Source organism: Heterocephalus glaber, unplaced genomic scaffold, assembly GCF_053883595.1.
Source record: "Heterocephalus glaber isolate CG9 unplaced genomic scaffold, H.glaber_assembly_v1.0 deba00001600, whole genome shotgun sequence".
NCBI classification, from domain to species: domain Eukaryota; kingdom Metazoa; phylum Chordata; class Mammalia; order Rodentia; family Bathyergidae; genus Heterocephalus; species Heterocephalus glaber.
This window is the reverse complement of record NW_028258372.1, coordinates 2956327-2976423: the sequence shown is the minus strand read 5'-3', so window position 1 is coordinate 2976423 and position 20097 is coordinate 2956327. Positions and strand designations below refer to the sequence as shown.

Sequence of the window (20097 nt, the reverse complement as noted above, 5' to 3'; positions counted from 1 at the left end):
TGGCACCAGCAACCTAACACAGCAGTATTTTCTTGGTCTGTTTGCCACTTTTCTTGTCTTTATCCCACTCCAGGGACTCCAAATGTCTTAGTCTCGCCAGCTCAAAGTATAAGCTGGCCTGTGATAGCATCAGGAGATATCCCTGCAGTTGATAAGGCTTTAAACCTTATCAAATAGTTGGGGAGTCATTTTCTGAGTATCTACTATGTGCCTGGCTTGTAACAAATATCACCACTAAGCCTTGCAGCAACCTCACAGAGACATCTGGTCACTCTGACTTTAAAAATAAATGTGCCAGAGCTCAGAGGGGTTTGGTAACTTGTCAAGAGCACAAAGGCCCAAGTATAAACTCAGACCTTAGGACGCCATACCCTGTTTCTTTCCTCCTAGTTCAGGGCTTCAGGTCACCTAAATCTCTGTCATCTTCAAATTCCAAACTCTGTAACTCAGAGAAATTTTGCTTAGAAGATGTCTGACCCTAGGTAAGTTGCTGGAACCTATCCTGTATCAGTTTGGTCACATGTGAAATGGGGAGGAGGGGTGGACCGTATGAATTCCAAGGTGATGTAACTGTACCATTAGGGAAGATTCGACGCCACCCACAGGGAAAGGACGCTGGACAATAAAGCTGATACAAAAGTCCCCAACTAACCCTGGTTGGATTTAGAATTATTTTTTACCTTATGATGGTGCAAAAGCAACCTGCCTTTAGTAGGAATGGTATTTCAAAATCCGGACCTTGGTGTTTTCCTGGGGTGGCAGTAGGCACTAGGATACTCTAGCAGTGCAAACAGTTGCGCCTGGGCCTTGTGCTATTGCTATGCTGTTTGGTGAACTAGATAAATTCCATGCATTCTTGAATTAGGGCATTTTCACCTTCCAATGTGCTTCCCACCGGGAGCATCTGCAGTCTGCTGTGTTTTCTAACCTGTACATGTGCACAGAGCCGGCGTGGTCTAACTTCCAGTGAGTATAGCAGGACTTGCACTTGTTCTGGTCTGCGTATGTGCAGAGAGCATCTAGGTGTGCGGAGCCTGGGGTGTTGCAGCCCCTGGCCAATCATCTTCTGTCTCGGGAATGTGGTCTGCTCTCCCCAGGCTTGGCCAGGCCCTTCCTGCTTTCTGGGGTCTGGGGTGGGGGGTGCCTCACTAGGATGCCAAGCTTTGCTCCCAGTTTTCCTCCTGCTCCTAGCAGAAGACAGCACTCCTCCGGTGGAGCCTCCTGCTGCCTCAGCATCCTGGTCTGCCAGGAGGAGGAAGCAGGAGCCCTGCTCTGTACCCACCACAGAAAGAGCTTGGGCAGCAGCATGGCGTGGCGGGGGGGGGGCAGGGGTCTCTAGGAAACTCCTGGAAAGGCTGACAGGGCTTTGGGGTCATAACCATGGTCTTCATAAGAACGTCATTAAAGCACATGAGTAACAAGAGAGTGAGCAAAGGAAATTGAGTCAGAAAGAAAAGGTGAAACGAGATGGGACTACCACAGATGAGGGTGAGGATGGCTTCTTCCCAGGTGACCTGGAGCCCTGACCGAGGCACTCTGGGAATATCCACCCTGACCAATCAGAACCCAGATTGAGTTCAGGCACCCAGGTTCCGACCCTCTTGGGCTGGATCCTGAGGCCAGCAGCCCTGTGAGCACAAGAGGGAGGGCCCTAGATGCCCCCAGGGAAATCCACGGAGGGGCTGGGGCTGGGAAAGGGAAGGCGGGTGGGGATGCAGAGCCCCTGCAAAAGAAAGGCTTTTGATATCCAAAGCCTGCAGTGTGGCAGGAAGCAGAAGTTCACAAGGACTCAGGGGGAGGCACCTCACTGGCTTCCTTCCTTCCGGCCCCGGGAGAAAAGCCAGGGCCAGAAAGCTTCATCCCCAGGATCCTGCACCCCCCCCTTCCCCTCCCTGGTCTCCCACCACATGGCCTGCACTATGTCCCACCACTGCAGCACACACCCCCCTCCGAGACAAAGCTGGTCCACTAGGCCCCGCCTGGGCTTGGGCACCATACCTCAGACAGGGAGGGTGGTGGGGACAGAGCGGCCTGGGGGAATCTCCTGGGGCTTTGCTCAGACTGCACAAGAAGCAAAGACAGCCAGCAAGGGAGTGCATCTTCCACCTAGCCTTCTAACCTACTCCTCCCTCTAGAGGGTCCCAGGATCCTTCAGGCCATACTGCACAAAACAGGAAGGGAGGCTTTCTGCACGCCCCACGTAACAGCTTGGGGCTGGTCATTCCCTCCCTCCCGGCCTTCCCTCTCCTCTCCCCACCCCACCCAGAGCCTGACATTTGTTTGACATTGAGACAAGGTTTTGCTGTGTAGCTCAGGCTAGCCTTGAGCTCATAGTGATTCTCCTGCCTCAACCTCCTGAGTGCTGGGATTACAGGCTATACCACCATGCCTGGCTCCAGAGCCTAACTTAGGCTGCAGCACCTTTGGGAGGCCCTCTTCCTAAGTCCACACCCTAAAACAGCAAAGAAGCTGGGTATGGTAGTGCAGGCCTATAATCCCAACAGTTTGGGAGGCTGAGGCAGGAGGCTCACAAGTTCCAGCCCAGCCTGGGCAACTTAGCAACTTAACAAGACCCTGCCATAAAGTGCTGGGGATGTAGCTCAGTGTGAAGGCCTTGGGTTCAATCCCCAATGCCAAAAAAACAAAACACTGGAGAGGGGGCAGCACCTGGGAATCCATTCTGACCCAGACCCTAGGCATCTTGACAGACAGGGCAAGGGGCAAGGGTGCGCTTTGCCTCTGGCAAGTCAACCTGCTGACCTCAGTCTTAGGACTCTTTTGACCCTAAGCAAAAGAGCCCTGAGGACAGGGTTTGATTGAGATAAAGAAGAAGGCTGAAGGCCTGGCCTGAGCTGGGGGCACTGAGCCACATGCTGGCTTGCAGCTACCCAAGCGAGCAGGTTCACAAACACTTCTTTCCTCAGAACTGCCCCTGCCTCAGGCTCTCAGACAAGTGAAGCTGCGTCCCCCCAACCACGGGCCAGGCTGGGTGCACAGTGTCAGCGGTCTGTGACTGACCCCAGGCTGACGCTTTCTGGCTGGCCTGGGCCTGGAAGGAAGCCCCACGCCCACTGCCTCCCAGGCTTGGCCCAGACTCACACAGGCCTGGCCAAGGCTCCTGGGGAAGAGAGGAAGCCAGGGCCCTTGAGCTGAGTCTGCCCAGGACAGGAAATGCTTCGACCACTTTCAAAGGCACAGTTGCCAAGGGAAGGAAGCCACATGGGGTGGGTCCCCAGGGCAGGCCCAGGCCTTCCAGAAGAGGGAAGCGGCAGCAAGGCTGCGCCTGGAGCCCTGGACAGAGGGGGCAGTTGATGTCCATGTAGCTGCTGTTCGAGATTTTTATTTACTCTCAGTAGGGAGAATCCTGGGTCTCAGGGCAACTGGGAGAAAGTCAGGCGTGGGGTCAACCCCACTGCACACTGCTGCCTCCTGCGTCAGCCCCAGACCGCAGAGGAGCCCACCGAGGGGAACCTGGCCTCTTCCCCAGCCGTGACCTCCTTCCCTGCCTCCCAGAGACTGAGAGCGATGGTGACAGGAAGCGACCCGTACGTGCTCGCCCAGCGGTCTGTCAGTGCCATCGGGTGCGACGTGCACAGCGCCCTGGGAGACGCGTGCTCTTCCAGGCCTCACCTCACAGGCAGGGAAGCCTCAGCTTAGCAGCTCCAGCTCAGGATCTTGCTCAGCCTCACAGCGATAGAGGGCAGGGGCAGGACAGGCCTCAGGACTGGGTGTCCATGGTGGCCACTTCGTACCTCCTGTGACTTAGTCCTGCCCTCCATGTCCCACACAGTCACGGGGCAGAGGCGAGCCAGAGGGAGGACCACACCAGCCTTTGTTTGTCCTTTTATTGCAGTCTTGTTATGGATTCATCAGCACTAAGTGTCTCTGCACGATGCCCCATGAAGTCACTCGGCGCTGTCCTCTGTCCACACCCTCGCCTGAGTGGTCACTCCTTCCCCTCCCAGAGGCCCAGGAATATCCTGAGACCTTCAGCCTCTGCAGTTGGGCAAGAGTCCCGTGATGATCTCTCTTCTGCCCCATCTCCTCAAGCCAATTTTCAATTCTCACAGGAGGGAGGACATCGTAAGTGGACCGGAGAACTAGGCACGAGGAGCAGAATGGGACAGGGCTGTGGGAGGTGAGTTTCCAGTCCTTCATTCATTCCAGAGTGAACAGCACCGCCCACCACACATCTGTGGGTGGATTAGAGATGTCACCGCAACACTAGTACCACCCACTGGCACGTCATGCTCAGCTCCCTGAGCACCTGGACAGTGTGCTCAGAGCTGTGGAAAAGCCCTGCCCCACTCAGACCCCTGCCCAGTCCTCCACCAGCGCAGCCTTCCGTCCTCAGGTCCCCTGGTTCCACAAGGAGTCCAAGACACTCAAGGTCTGGTGAGGCCCCACTCAGGCACGGAGAGCCTGGCTTGAACACCCCATAGTTCAGTCTTATCTGGTGGGAAATGGCCAGGAAGTTTGGAGGAGGTGAGGCATCCTATTCCTGGCCTTCAGAATCCTCCAAACACTCATGTGTAGCAGAAGAATAAATTGGCACCATCTGGAAGGATTTTTGGCAGTCTGCTAAGGCTAATCCTAACGCTTCCCAGCAGGGCCACTTCTGGTATGAAATCAATGGAAATTAGTGCTTTTGCTCCACAAAAAATGCTTGTGGAAGTGTGCACAGAAGTTTTACTCAGAATATCTCCAAACTGAAAACAACTCAAATGCCCTTCATTAGGAGAAGGCATTAATGACCTGACTATATATATTTTTTATTTTTTAATTATTTATTTTTGGTACCAGGGATTGAAGCTGGGACCTTGTACTTATAAAGCAGGCGCCAGAACCACTGAGCTAAATCCCAGCCCATATATATATATATATATATATATATATATATATATATTTTAATATATATACAGCAATGAGAAGGAATAAACTACCACACACAGCCATAAGCTTGAACCTCCAGACATACTGCTGGGCAAAGAAGCCAGACACAAGGGCACTTCCTACAGAATCCCCTTTCTAAGGTCAAGACCAGGCAGACTGAACTGCAGCAGCTACCTCTGCCTCAGGGAGGCATTTTGAGGGGGGAATGCACATGAGAAAGCCAGTGCTGCAATGCTCTCTGTGTTTGTGTGGGTTGAGTTTTTGAAAGTGTATGTGTGTGTGTGTGTGTGTGTGTGTATGTGTGACACATATGTGTATTCGTCAGTTTTCCCCATTGCTGGTACAAAATACCAGACAACCGCAGTTTTAAAAAGGAGAGTTTCAATCTGGCTCACAGTTTCTAAGGATTCAGTCCATGGCTGGCTGGCCCCAAGACAGAAACATCATGGTAGAAAAATGTGGTAGAACAAAACTTCATGTTTTTTTGGTACTGGGGATCAAACTTAGGACCTTGTGTTTGTAAGGCAGGTGCAGCACCACTGAGCTAAATCCCTGGCCCAGAACAAAACTTCTTAATTCATGATCGCTAAGAAGCAGAGCACAGAAGAGCACCACCCAGAGGTAATATGCTCCACGGGCACAGCCCTGTGACCCCCGACAACTGGGCCCCACCTCTAACCAGGCCCCACCTCCTAACAGCACATTCAGCTGTGGACATCAGTGGATGAATCCACTCAGAGTGCAGCACCCCCATGATCCAGTTGGCTCTCCAGGAGTCTCTAAATCCAGCCAGGTTGACCGTTATGGTTAACTGGCACAGGCAGGCATGATGGAACACACCTGTAACCCCAGCACTCTGGGAGTCTGAGGGCGGAGGATGGAAAGTTTGAACCCAGCATTCGATCTAATGACTCTGTGGAACTCTGTCTCAAAATAAGCAAACAAACAAAGGGCTGGGATATAGCTCAGTGCCAAGTCCCTGGGTTCAATCCCCAGTTCTGCAAAAAACTTAGCCGGTGCAATATGGAAAACTCCATCTGGCTATAAATTCAAGGTTTGTAAACTTCATTTTATGTTATATCCACCCACTCACAAAAAAGAAGACAGAAAGCATTAGGTAGTTCAGTTTGTTTTCTATTTCTAATTCATTAAAAAAGGAGCTGGCTGGCTCAAGTCTGTCTTTCTCTACACGAACGCCCTTTGCTCACACTTGGTCCAACCAGAGCACAGCTCCTTGAAGTCTGCTAACTCAGACACAGCTGCCCGTGCGCATGCACGTTGTTCATGTCCAGGTAGTGGGCAAATCCCAGGGGCCAGGGGTGTGTGTGAGAAACTCCCGCTTCACACTGTGCCACCTGCGGAGAGTTAACCTCAACAAGGCCCACTGTGGGCCAGGCACCGTTCTGGTGACCAGGGATGTGGTAATGAAACGCCACGATCCCTGCTGTCATGGATGGACGGCGCGTCCTAGGGATGTCAGTCAAGGCTAGACGCGGTAGCCAGGGAGTGATGGAGGACGGATCCCTTCGGAGCTGCTCAGGGACGCTGGGCAAGCACCCTGCTCACCTCACATTTTCAGGGCTGCCCCTCTCTGTGGGGCCGGATGCACAAACAGCTCTGCTGACCATGGCTGGGCTACAAATCAACACTTGCACACCACTTGGTCTTAATCCTGTGTCACCAGAGCAGGCAGGGACAATCCCTGACCTGAGGTCACTGGAAAGGCAAACCTGGTGACGTTTATGAGCTCCAAAGTGACAAATTTTGATCCCTGGTCACACTGCCTCTTCTCCATGCTGCTCTGGGTGGGTCCCTTAACCTCCCAGGCCTCCTGGCTTCTCAGCTGTAAAGGAGACGGGTGTGTCTCTCCAACACCCATGAATGGATTGAACCAAAGAGACCGGCATGTCTGAGCCTCTCCCCGAGGTTGTGAAACACACAGGAGGGTATTGGGGTTAATTGGAGAGACACACGTACATATTCAAATTGGGTCATTCGCCACCTCCTACTCCATTCTAAAGTATGTGGGTCTCCATTTCCTCAGCCTTCCAAAGCTCTTCAAACTCCTACACCCTCTGCCAAACCGGGACCCTTCCCACCTTCAAAACCCGAGACACGGCTTACTCAGCAAGTGTCCCGGGAGGTACCTGCCCGGCTCCCAGCAGACCCCTCGACTCACACCCCCACATCCCTGCGCTGGCAGAAAGCTCCCCCTGCGCTGAACTCTGTCACCTTCGAGCAGGGGCCATCTCAGAACCAGCTGAGCATGCAGACACCAGCCACACTGCAGCCCTTCCTTCAGGACCTGCAGAAGCCATACGGCTCCGTACCCGCCGGGTCTTTGCCTGCCCCGCAGTGCATGCTGCTCAGCCTCTGCCCTGGGAAGGAGCCAGGTGAGCCCTGAGACATCCACAGGAAATGGCTCAAACACCACTTCCTCCACAAAGCCTTCCTCATTCCACTCTGGCAGGCAATCCAGCCCTTCTTCAGAGCCCAGCTGAGGAAGAGCAGGTGGCTTCACGCTGGTCTCCAGTGAGCTCAGAGTCCTGAGGCAGGGCAGGTGTGCTGCTGTTCCTGCTGGACTCACAGCACTTCGGTCAGTGCCTGGTGCAGAGAAGTGCCATAAACGGATGGACGGATGGATGTGTGGATGGACGGGTGGATGGATGGATGGATGCAACTCCTCCCCACCATGCCCTGCTCCAGCACAAATCTGTCCACAGAACACCCTCAGAGGGCCAATGAGGACAGACAAAGCTGTTTCTAACTGCGACATATTTCTTTTTTTTTTTTTTTTGGTAACAGGGATTGAACTTGGGTCCTTGTGCTTGTGCAGCAGGCAGGAAACTACTGAGCTAAACCCCAGGCCCTCTTCGAGATATTTCTTATTTACTTCATATTTGTGACTTCTCTTCCTGGGTTCAGCTGAGCCACAATCTCCCTGTTTCCTGTACATTTTGAACCTTCACTGCCCCTCCCCAAGGAACAGGCTCCCCAGGAAGAGGCCAACACCCCACAGGGTTCCGGGGTGGGGAGCCTGGGGCTGGTCCGCCGCAGCTGCAGGCTAATATCCCCTCCCTCGAGTGCTGTCCCTGAAGGACACCGGGCAATGGCCCTGCTCGGGCGCCCACTCCAGCTCCAGGGAGCAGCCCCCAACCGTGGCTGAGAGCCAGCCTTGTCCCCTCTGTGTCCCCGCACTTTGCCTGGCCCTGGTGGATGAGGTCCCTGTGAAGGCCTCAGGCAGCAGCCCAGGCCTGTGGGGCGCTGTAGTGTGGGCACGGAGTGCCCTGCAGGCTGCAGTCCCAGCATTGTGATAATACAGTGATGCCACAGAGTGGGCGGTTCAAAGAGACGGCCACCCTGGGGCCTGAGGCCCAGGAGAGGAGCAGTGCCGGGTTGCGGCCACAGAGGGCTGTGTGAGTATCGACGCCTGGGAGTCAGGCCAGCAGACAGGACTGCTGCCCTCAAGCTGGGCAACTTTGGGCAAGTTACCTAACCACGCTGCACCTGCTCCATGTCCCAGAGCTGCTGGGAGGAGTTCACGAGTGAGCCTGGGGAAAGTGCTCGGCAGAGGTGTAGAGGTGTAGGTGAAGCGCGCGTTCAATAGCACCGTCATTCCATCTTCAAAGTGGACTACACGCATGAGTTAAAGGCTCTGTGTTAGGCACGCGGAATATGAGTGGAAGCAAAATGGACCAAAGCCTCTCCTCTTTGGCTGCCTTCATTCCGGAAGGGGAGAGCAGAATCCAGGGGGCGCAGTGTTGATACATTTGGGGAGGAGGAGGAAGAACAAAGGGCCAGGTGCTGGGGCCAGGAAGGTCTTGGTCAGGGAGAGGAGCAGAGCCAGAGGACTTGGAAGGCCCTAAAGTTGGCTGTTGGGAGGACAGTGGTCCAAACAGAGGGACACAGCTGGGCATGGTGGTGCAGGCCTCTATCCCAGCCCTCAGAGGCTGAGGCAGAAAGATCACCCTGAGTTCCAGGCCAGCCTGGGCCGCATAATGAGATCCTGTCTCGAAAAAAACCAAAACAAAATAAAAACAAAGAGAGGGACAGCAGGGCCTGTGCTGTGTGGCTGTCAATAAATCTGCAGCTGCCCCGCTGAGAAGTTTCAGTGAGGATGACATGAGGTGACAAATGGGCACCACATTTGAAACACCAAAAGCTGTGAGGCGCTGCCGGTCACCAGAGAGAGCGGTTGGGGTCCAGGAGCTCAAACTAGTGTGTGGAGGCCGCACGCAGCCTGCCCCTTCTTGCTGGAGCACCTCAGCTAGCAACGCTAAGAGCTGTCATCACTTGTGCCAGGCACTTGATGACATAACCTTGGCAGGCAGACGAGGGAGGGACCCTCGGGAAGTTCACAGGGTAAGGAGGGAGAAAGCCAGGCCCTGCCCCAAGTGGAGGTGCCACATTTCCCAAAAGCCAACAAACACAAGCAGAACTAGGTTAAATCTGAACCTCAGATAAATAACCAGGGCCCTGGCCTGGGGTGGGCGGGGCTCACCCAGCAAGCAGGCTGTGGGTCCCCCTCTGGGTCCTGAGCTTCCAGACCCCCAACCTGGGGAGAGGGTCCTCAGGCAGAGTGCACCCGCACCACCTCCAACCCTGCTCCCTGTCTGCCCTGGGCCCCCCGCCTCAGCTCAGGGTTTGTCTTCTCCAGGGGGCCGAGGGTGTCGCCCCAGGATATGTGAGAGAGATGGCCAGCTCCAAGGGCTGCTGGGAGCTGGGGAGCCCCCTGACCAGGGAGAACCTTAACTCCCTTTGGAGGAGCTTGTCCCCAAGACTGAGGGGCCCTGAACACTGAGCCTTGGGCTGCAGCTAGGGCTCTGTCCCCTTCCTGCCCCATGGAAAGTGCCCGGAGCAGCACCTGCACAGGTGAGCTGCTGTCGTCACCGTCCTGCATCCAGAGGTCACACGCTGCCTGGTCCCTGTTTCTCTGCCGGTGCCCAGCGACCTCCTCACTCACAGGGCTGTGTCCACTCATCTTGGTCATCTCTGTGTCTGGCAGAGACAGACAGGCGCTCACTCCAGGGTACCAGGCCCAGGGGACCCATGGGTGTCTTCAGCTACCCTTGCTCTGGGCACCTGCATATCCATTCTTCCATGCCTGAGCACATGGGGTCCCGATCAGGCGTCGCTGGCCAGCTCTGTGATCCCAGCACTCGGGAGGCTGAGGCAGGAGAACTTCGAGTTCAAGCCCAGCCTGGGCAATTCAGCAACTTAGTGAGACCCTGTCTCGAAATAAAAACTAAAAATGGAAGACGTTGGGGATGTAGCTCAATGCAGAGGCCTTGGGTTTGAACCTCAGAACCACAAAAAACAAACAAACAAAAAAACAGAAATAAAGCATCACTGACTCTCGAGTCCCTCAGACTCCAGACGCCTCCACTTGGGGCCCTGATGCCCCCTGTGTCACCAGCCTCCTCCTTGGCACCTGGGTCATCGTGCATCACAGATTTAAAATCTCTTTTCACCCTTTAAAAAAAATAAATAAAGAGTAAAATAAAAGATAAATAATAGGAAACAGGGAAGGAAGCTCGGCGCAGTGGTGCACCCCTGTGATCCCAGCATTTGGGAGGCTGAGGCAGGAGGATCATCATGTGTTTGAGCCCAGCCTGGGCTACAGAGTGAGTTCAAGGCCAGGCTGGAATACATAATGAGACCCTGTCTCAACAGAAAGAAAGAAAGAAAGAGAGAGAGAGAGAGAGAGAGAGAGAGAGAGAGAGAGAGAGAGAGAGAGAGAGAGAGAGAGAGAGAGAGAAAGAAAGAAAGAAAGAAAGAAAGAAAGAAAGAAAGAAAGAAAGAAAGAAAAGGAGGGAGGTAGATCTTTTCCAAAAGGAAAGGGGACTGAGATGGAGGGAATAGGGAAGGAGGGAAAGGGATGAAAAAAGAATTAAGATGTGTTTGGTACCTGTGCCAACTGCACGCAAGGAACGTCATCACTGTGCACTGCTAAGAAAGTCATGTACTCATAAGAATTAAAATTTTACAAAGATGAACGAATTCTGTGAAAAAGAAATCAGCAGCACCTGCCTTGGTCCGGACCCCCGTCCTCCCGCCCCCCAGGACCTCCTGCCTGCTGCACGTGGAGCCCCGGTTTCCATCCCCTTCCGAGACTCACCTCAGGCACGGCCCTGTCCCCCTGCCGGCGCCCTCCTGGCACCCGGGGGTCCGCCCTCCGCTCCCCGCCCTCAGCCACACCGGGCCCCCATCGCTGCTCTGCGGCCTCCACACGGCAGTCTTCATCCCTGGGTGGGAGGCTGATTACCAGTCAGTAACGATCGCGGGTGAGTCATCACCGCCCGTTCCCACGCCCGTGGCGATGCTGCCGCGCAGTGCGCTGCGCGGGACACTGGTGCAAGCAAGCCCGTGCCGCCTCTCCCTCCTCTCACTGCGGGCGGCCGGAACCTTGCGTGAGTCTGTGTGGGAGGCTGCACAGGGGCCAGGCTGTGTTCACTTAGCCCAGTGACCTGGGAACGAGGAAAAGAGGCCCTTGAAAGCCAGGAAGCTGCTGGGGCGAGTTTGGCTTCTCCGTCAAAAAAGAAAATGAAATGAAACCACCGCCACCACTCAGGCTGGCCTGAGCTCTGTGCTTTGTTTTGGTTGTTTTCTTAATAAATTTGGTTTGTTTTGGGGGGGTTTTTTTGAGACAAGGTCTTCCTATGTTGCTCAGGCTGGCTTTGCACTCACTGTGTGGCCCGGGCTGGCCGGGAACTCAAGGAGATCCTCCTGCCTCAGCCTCCCAAGTGCTGGGATCACAGGCTGGGCTGAGCTCTACGAGTCCGGCTGTGATTTCTGCATATACTGGCTCCTTCTTTGCTCTCCTGTCCCAAACTTGAGGGCCCGGCTGAGCCTGTCATCAAACCTGCCCAGGGCACTGAGCCTGCAGCCTGCGCCCACCGACTGCCCCAACCTGTTTCCTGTCATTCACTCCTCCAAACATCTGGGCAGGAGAGGCCGCCCTGGCTCCACACAGCTCAAAGGCACCTGCTCTGACCCGGAGAAGCTTAAACACCCTGTCTCAAAAAACCCCAAATAAAAAAGAATTTAAAGACTGTGTTTGCAAAGGATCTAGCACTGTGCCTATCACACAGGGGCTGTTCGTCAAGAGGAATTCTTACAAACTGGGGCCAAGCATTCACCATGCGACTCAAGGTGGGTGGCCAGGTGGGGACACCTGTGGATGGACAGCTTCAAGATGAAAAGTGCACCATGAAGCGCTGCTGGGATTCTGCCTCTGGGAGGGCAGCAACAGAGGACCCCAGAGGCCCGTTTTTGTTTGTTCACTTTGTTTTGTTTTGTTTTTGGTACTGGGGATTGAACCAAGGGGCTCTGCTCGAACTTCAGATCCTCCTGCCTCAGTTTCCCATAGTGCTGGTGATTACAGGTGGGCACCACCACACCAGGCTCCAAATGTCTTTGTCAAAACCCCCTACCAGTCAAGGCTCCCAAAAGTCTTTCAGCAAACAAAAGGGAGAACCCGAGTTCCCCACTGCTGTGCTGGTCCAGAGAAAGCTAGGGTTGCTAAGCCACTCGCCCTCCTGGCCTGGGTTCCGTAACTCTGCCTCCCGACGTAGGTCCAAGTTGCTCATTAAATCACACATTTCAATATTCATGTTTTTGCATGAGCTAGACCAGAATCCCAAAGTTAGTCATGTCTCCCAAGGATTACCAAAACCCCTAATTTCTGTCCTCCTTCCTATAATATTGTATAGGAAAATTGATTTTGATAAATGCATTTTTTAATTGCACATGTTTTCGAGAGCATAGCCCTAAGCCAGGTGTGGTGGTACACACCTGTAATCCTAGTACTCAGGAGGCTGAGTCAGGAGGATCGCCTTGAGTTCCAGACTAGCCTGAGCCACACAGCAAGACCCCTGACTCAAAACAAAAGCAAAACAAACAAACAAATAAACAAAACATAGCTGTAGAGTATGTTAAGGAATGTCTTTTATACCAAAATGACAACTGTTGCCTTACCTTTGGCCAAATTATACATGTGCTTAATCCTACTTCCTAAATTACTTGTGACCTAGCACAAGATATGTCTCTCCCTGAGCCTCATCCATACCCTGCCTGCTTTTTGGTTTTTGAGACAGGGTCTCGCTATGTAATTCAGACCGATGTTGAATTCCCTATGTAGCCAAGGCTGGCCTTGACCTCCCAGGGATCTTCCTGCCTCAGCCTCCAGAGTGCTGGGATTACAGGCGTGCCCACCGTTTGACATTCCCTCCATATGAATCCACAGGACAACTTTTGTGTTAGCTGCTTTTCTGGGCCCTGGGTACACAGGGAGCAAAATGAATAAGTCAGCGTGGCGTATGGGAAGCCAGTCACAAAATTCTGTGCTCTGGTCATTGAGCTCGGAAGAGAATGAAGCCGAGCAGGGTGACTGCCCTGGAGCTGCCATGTGGCCCTGTGAGGAAGCCTAGCTCCCCTGGTCCCCTCAGTGTCCCAGGCCCTGACAGTGGGTGCAGGGCCACACCCACTTCCCTGGCCGTCAGGTGTTTGTCCTTCCTCGGGGTTGGTAGGGGCCCTTGGGATGTTTTTCTCAGTTTTCCGAAACTGTCCCTGAGCCCGCTGTCAACCGCCACCTGGAGACCACTGGAAGCTGCCGTCTTCTCCTTCATCTCCTTCTCCTTTCCCTCTACCAGGCCCCGCCCCAGACCCTGCAAGCAGTCACCGCTCCCAGCTAAGAAGCAGCACCTCCAACCTCTGCATCCCCACCTGCCAGGCCCTAGATTCTGCCCTGAGAGCCGGGTCCTCAGGCGCATTCTCTGCTCCGCTTCGGTTTCTCCCCACCCATTCTCCCTGGCAGCTCCACAAAACAGGCCTTTTCCAGGCAACCAATTCTACACCCAAGAATCAGTTCCCTTCTCACCTGGGTCCTCAGGACCTTTTTCTTGTTTTTGTTCTTTTCAGGCAGGGATTTGCTATGTAGCCCAGGCTGGCCTTGAACTCACTGTGTTGCCTCAAACTCATGGCAATCCTCCTGCCTCAGCCTCCTGAGTGCGTGCACTGTCGTGCCCAGCCTCAGAATCTTTCGTTCCATGAAACTCTTTCCTCCTCAGGCCTCTAGGACCCTAACCGCACCTCATTTGCCGTGACCTCTGGCTGCTCCTTCTCGGTGACCTTCGCTGCCTCCTCGTTTTCCTGACCCCAAATTCCCTGGAGCGCCCGCCTCCTTTGCCTCTTTCTCCACCCTCCCAGGGGCCTGTGGAGGCTGCTGAGAGAGCATGGAATGTACCACCGATGGTCACCCAGGCCTGCAGCTTTCCACAGAGGATGGTTCTCCTCAGGGTGTTCCAGCCAGACCATCACCCCAAGTGCCGCTGTGAACCCCCAAATGCACATTCTGCTGTTCCTATGGGATGTGGCACACGGCAAGCTCCGCCCCCCCAAACCTGCTTCTGCCTCCTCAAAGGCACTCAGTGCTTCCGGCTGCAGGGCTGGAAAGGCTGGTGCCTTCTCCCTTGCCTCAGCTTCTCCAATGCCCACCTGCGACCTGTCAGCCCTGGCAGCTCCCTCAGGTGTCTGGAATCTGCCCACCTGTCACTCCTGCTGCTAGCACGGGTCCCTGCCTCTGTTGCCTCTCTGGGCTACTGCAGCATCCCTTGTGGTCTCCCCAGCTGCCCTTGCTGCCTGCCCCTTGTCCTCAGCGCAGCGTGTCCGATTCTGTCACCACTCTGGCTCCCAGTCAGAGCCACTGTGCTCTCAGTCTGGTCTTCTCTCTCCTGCTGTCTTAGCAGAGTTTGCTATGTAGCTCAGGCTGGCCTCGAACTCACTATGTAGCCCAAGCTGACCTGAACTCATGGCCTCAGCCTCCCGAGTGCTTCGATCACTGTCATGCACCACCACACCCGGCTTCCTTTCTCTCCTTTCAGGTCTTCGCTTAAATGCCACATTCCCAGTGATGCTTGCTTTGCTCACCTTGTAAAATAGGAACTCCTTTCCACTTCCGTGTCTTATTTTTGTCCTTCACTCTCTGCCACCTGACTCGCTATGCATCGTACCTGTCCCCTGTTAGACCGTGAGCAACACAGGACAGGGACACCGAGGGGCTGACCCCAGTGGCCTGGATGCCTGGAGTGATGGCAGCCCGGGGTGGAGTCCCAGTCCTGCCTGTGGTTCGTTCAGGGCCGGGCCTGGGGTCACAGGTGCTACAGGAGGCCAAGTGGCCATGGCCAGTCGGGCAGGGCCTGCAGGTATTGCCACACGCCGGGCAGGGCTGCTTCAAGTGGGAGAAGCCTCTGCACCAAGGGCGATTCCTGCTGTGTGTCGTGGGGTGGGGTGTGGGGAGCTCCGAAGCTGCATTTTCTAGAAAGTTCTCTCCCACTCAAAGGGGCACTGGGAGGGGCTTCCGGGCCAGGCGGCCTCTGCCTCTGACGGGACTGGGCGCCGTTTAGCCTGTAATTACAGCTATGCAGCCCGGCCTCTGACTCAGCCGCCCTTCGTGGTGTCAGGTGGCAGCCCCTTCCTCCCTGGACTGGATCTGTTCCTTCGAGCCTCTTACACGCTGGCTTGGGGGACCTCCCAGGACCCTTGCTGTGGCCGTGCCAGGTGTGTGCCACCTCCCAGGGCCTGCTTGGCCGGGGCCAGCTGGATTTACTCTGTCACCACCAACCCCAGGTCAGGCATCCATACTTCCAGGAGCAGGGCTGCTGGTGACAAAGGGGACCAGGTAGGAGGAGCCCCTGGGAAGATGGCTGCCTGAACAGGAGAGTCAGGCATCAGGTAGAAAGCAGTCCCTCCCGTCCTCTCCGTGTTCAGCCCAGCCCAACGTCGTCTCCAGGTGCCTGGTCCACGCTCCTGGCCCCAGGAGCAAGGAACTTTCCCCAGCTCCTAGTCATGGAAACCTGAACACAGCAAGCCTGATAGGTTCTCCTGTGGGAAGGAAAACTTCTGTCCATTTCGGGGGAGGAAGGAAGAGAAAAATAGAACAGATACTGTGATCTACATGTTAACAGGGGAAGAACCTGAAGTGCAAAGAGGCCAGTTGTCTGCCGACACAGGAAGTGGTGGATCCTGGCTCTTGGGGATACCTGGGCCACACGGCTCGGAGGGCACAGGAACCCTGGTCCCTAATAGGCTCCTCTCCTCGATGGCTAATCAGCTTAATGTTTGTCCCCATTCCTCTGCTAGAAATTGTGGAAAGATTTAAAAAGGAATCTAAAAACAATCCTAGGGTGAGAAGCAGTTTATGAACAGAGAAGGTTTATGTTGGCTCGCAGTTTGGGGGTTCAGCACCTGTTCCAGGGGCCCTGTTGCTTTGGGGCTCTGGGCAGGCAGCACCCTGTGGGGTGGGTGTCAGGGCCAGCAAAACCTCCTCACCTGGAGGTTGGGGAGGCGGGAGGAGGAAAGGGAGGGGCTGGGGTCTCACACCTCCTTCGCTGCCACGCCCCCAGTGACATCAGACCATGAGGCCTGGTCTCTCAAGTTTCACTGCCTCCTAATGGTGCCGAGCCCGGGGCTAAGGCTTTACTACCTAGGCCCATGGGACACACTGGTGATCCAAATGGTGGGGAAGACTCAAGGCCATCTCTCAGTGCTAAATGCTCTCAGTCCATCCCCAGGGGTCCCAGAGCCTTAACTCTTCTGGCATGGCTCAAAAGTCCAAGTCCTCGGTCTCCTCAGAGACCCAAGGCCAACTCAGCTGCGAGCCCCTGTAAAAATCAAAACACAGCTGCAAACTTCCAAGATACAGTGGCCCTCAGCAAGCATTCCCATCCCAGGAGGAGGAATAGGGCAACGGAAAAGATGGATGGGACCAAAGCTAAGAGAGAACCCAGCGGGACAAACACAGCAAATGAGGCTCCCTGTTGGGGTGCACTGTGGCCAGCCTGGGCCCCAAGGGCTGGGCAGCCCGGCCCCCCAGCTTTGCTGGTTGCAGCCTGTGTGGCTTCTGTTTGAGCTGACACAGCCTGTAGCTTCCCAGCCCCCGGTTTGCACAGACTTCAACAGTTTCAGCTCAGAAACCTCCCATCCCAGGGACCCTGATGTCCCTCAGTGGCCTGAGTGCCTGCCTGCAGAGTTCACAGTCTCACTGGGAAAGCAGGACTGACCCACGTGGCCCAACAGGGGCCCTGAGTGACGCCTCTGAGGATGGGGCCAGAACCTGCCCTGGCTGCGCTAGGGAAAAAGCTTAAACTGAGCTGCTATAAAGCTGCCCCATGGAGTGCACACCTGTCATTCCAGCACTCCGTGGGCTGAGACAGGAGGATTGCTGGAGGTTTGAGGCCAGACTGGGTTATATATAGTGATTTCAAGACCAGCCTGAACTACATAGTGAGACCTGCTTCAAAACAAAAAAGATGACCCATGGAGCACAAGCTACAGCTCTTTCCTTTGGCTCAAGTTCCCCTGATGAGCATGGGGAAGAACAGGTTTTTTTTTTTGGTACCGGGGATTGAACTTGGGTCCTTAACTTTCGAGGCAGGCGCCGGAACCACTGAGCTAAATCCCCGGCCCACCAAAGAACAGTTTTTAATGTCAGAATTGATTGAGAGCTCACTTGCATACAAGATTTTCACTCCTTTTTTATGTGGACGGCCTGTGGCTTTGGACAAGTGTATATAATCATGTGATCCCCAGGACAGAAAACCTTCCCATCACCCCCAAAGCTCCCGTGTGCCCCTACACAGGCGATTCCGTCCCTGCACTCTCAGCTGCCGGCTTCTGTCCCCAGCTCCGCCTCCCCCAGAAGGTTGCTTGCTGAAAATTGCATAGTGGGGACCTGGGGCTGCTTCTCTCACAGGGCATGACGCTCTGAGATCATCTGTGTTGGGTGCACCGGAAGCGTCATATTTGCCGTAGGCGTGCTCTGCTGTGTGAAAGCGCCCCGGTCTATTCTCCACTCGTGGGTGGGTGGGCTCGTGGGTCACGTCCAGTGTTTGGTGATTGTAAATAAAATAACTATAAACATTCACCAACACATGACCCTTTCTAGGTGCCTCTCTCTTGAGGGCCTGCCTCGTAAATCCCTTTATGCTTCTTTAAAAAAAGACAACCATTTCTGAAATGGAGATATAGTCCAATCAAAAGAAAAATAAAATCCATGAGGAATAAGTGAGATGAACTGTATGTGCATGTGTACATGTGTGTGTGGCCTCCAGAGCTATTTTCTGTTCTTTATAAATTATCTGATTTGTTAGAGCAGTCGAAATGGTCCAAGGCAGGCATTACTGAGAGAATAAAAGATGACCCAGAGAATGAGAGAAAATATTTTGGAGATTGTGTACCTGATACAGGATTAACATCCAAAATGTAGGAAGAATTTGGAAACTTTAACAAGAGGGTCAAAGATGGCAACCATTGAATGGGGGTTCTCCAGAGAGGCTGTACACCTGGCCAATAGGCACAGAAGGTGCCTGGCGTCGGTAGTCACCCGGGAGATGCAGCTCTGCCCACCAGGGACAATCTCCATGCACACACATGAGAGTGACCATCATCAAAGCCACAGAGGACAGCAAGTGCAGGCAAGGAAGTCAAACACGGCACCCTGGCACTGTGGCCGGGACTGTGAATGGCACAGCATTGTGGGAAACCACCCGACGGGTCTGGTTCTTCCAGGTGACTAGAGAATGAGCATAGGCCCCAGAGAGTACCAGAAGGATCAAAAGCAGAGACTCGAGCAGGTACGTGGACACCAGTGATCACACCAGCATTATTCACAACAGCTAAAGGCTGAAAATAACCCAGCTGTCTATCAGCGGATGAGTGGATCATCAAATGCAGTGTGTGCCTGCAGTGGGATATTATATGAGCTGGCCTTAAAGCAGAAGGAGATTCCGACACAGGCTACAGCACGGGAGAGCCCTGTAGATGCTACTCTAACTCCATAAGCCAGACACGGGAGGACAAGCGCTGCATGATTCCGCCTCCATAAGACAACTAAAATGGGCAGCACGTAAGAGTCGAGACAGGAAAACCATCACTGGGGCTGTGGGGAGGAGGGCTGGGGAGTTTTGGTTTAACAGCATTTGGGTTTGGAGCGGATAAAGGTGATGGTTGCACCACAAAGTGTGTGTACTTAATGCCACTGAACTGTCCGTTCAAAATGGTTAAATGGTAAATTTTATGTTATGTGCATTTAATCACAAAAATGAATCAACTTAAAAAATATCAGCATGACCAAGCCTACATCTTGTCATCTCAGCTACTCGGGAGGCTGAGGCGGGAGGATCCCAAATTCAAGATCAGCTTAGGCAAGTTAGGGAGACCATTCAAAAGGGTAGAGCAGTGGTAGAATGCTTGCCTAGCATGTGCAAGGCCCTAGGTTCAATCCCCAGCACCACCAAATGTATATTTGTGTGTGGGCACGTGTGTAGCATATGTGTACACACATATATCAACATGATAGGAATGCAGTGGGATTGGATAAGACAGGGACATGCCAAATTCCCTATCTTATTTAATGGGATTAATAACCAGACATTTTTAGAAAAAAATACATTTAAAAAAGTGTTAAATATTTAAAGGGATTGAAGTAACCACAAGAAGAATGCAGTAGAATGTAAAACTTTCTAATCAATAAAGGAAATAAAATGGAACAGAAAGCAAACACAAAAACAAAGCTATATCCGGGCATGGTGGTGCACACCTGTGATCCCAGCACTTGTGAGGCTGAGGCAGGAGGATTGCCAAAAGTTCGAGGCCAGCCTGTGCTGCCTAGTGAGCTCAAGGATACCCTGAACTACAGAGCAAGACCCTGTCCCCAAAACAAAACAAAACAAAACAAGCTATAAAGCATGGAAATGATAAAACACATAAAATGGCATGACCAAGTATAAATGTATCAGTAGATTCAATAAATATGAATAGTTAAATTTGCCTATTAACAGACAGAATGTAGGATTGGATTTTTGAAACTATCTGAGATACACTGGGTGGTGGTGCATACCTGTAATCCCAGCACTCAGGAGGCCGAGGCAGTAGGAGCATAGTGAGTTCAAGGCCAGCCTGGGCTACATAGTGAGACTCTGACTCAACAAAACAAAAACAAACAACAGGCTTAGACTTTGAGCAAGAGTTCACTTTATAAAAAAAGGACAGGAATATTAAATATAAAAGATTGGAAACAGATACACCATGCAAATATAAAAGGAAAGCAGATATAGCTATAAATGTTAGACTAAGTAGAATTCAATATGACAGGCATTAAAAGTGATAAAGGAATATTTGATATTCGTGAAAGAGCAATCTTTTATG

At 53.4% G+C, this 20097-nt stretch overlaps 1 long non-coding RNA gene across 2 annotated transcripts; it reads right to left on the bottom strand.

The window, feature by feature from the left end:
- Positions 1-5037: 5037 nt before the first annotated feature.
- On the bottom strand, positions 5038-11406 carry LOC110350927 (uncharacterized). 2 transcript variants are annotated; one of them, XR_002397874.2, is made up of 5 exons: positions 11012-11406; positions 10248-10365; positions 9976-10138; positions 9758-9891; positions 5038-8899 (listed from the first exon to the last, which is right to left on the bottom strand). It is a non-coding gene; the product is annotated as an uncharacterized LOC110350927 (long non-coding RNA). The 2 variants fall into 2 exon arrangements; XR_015444500.1 differs by lacking the exon at positions 11012-11406 and adding an exon at positions 10802-10969.
- Between the last annotated feature and the right edge of the window lie 8691 nt (positions 11407-20097).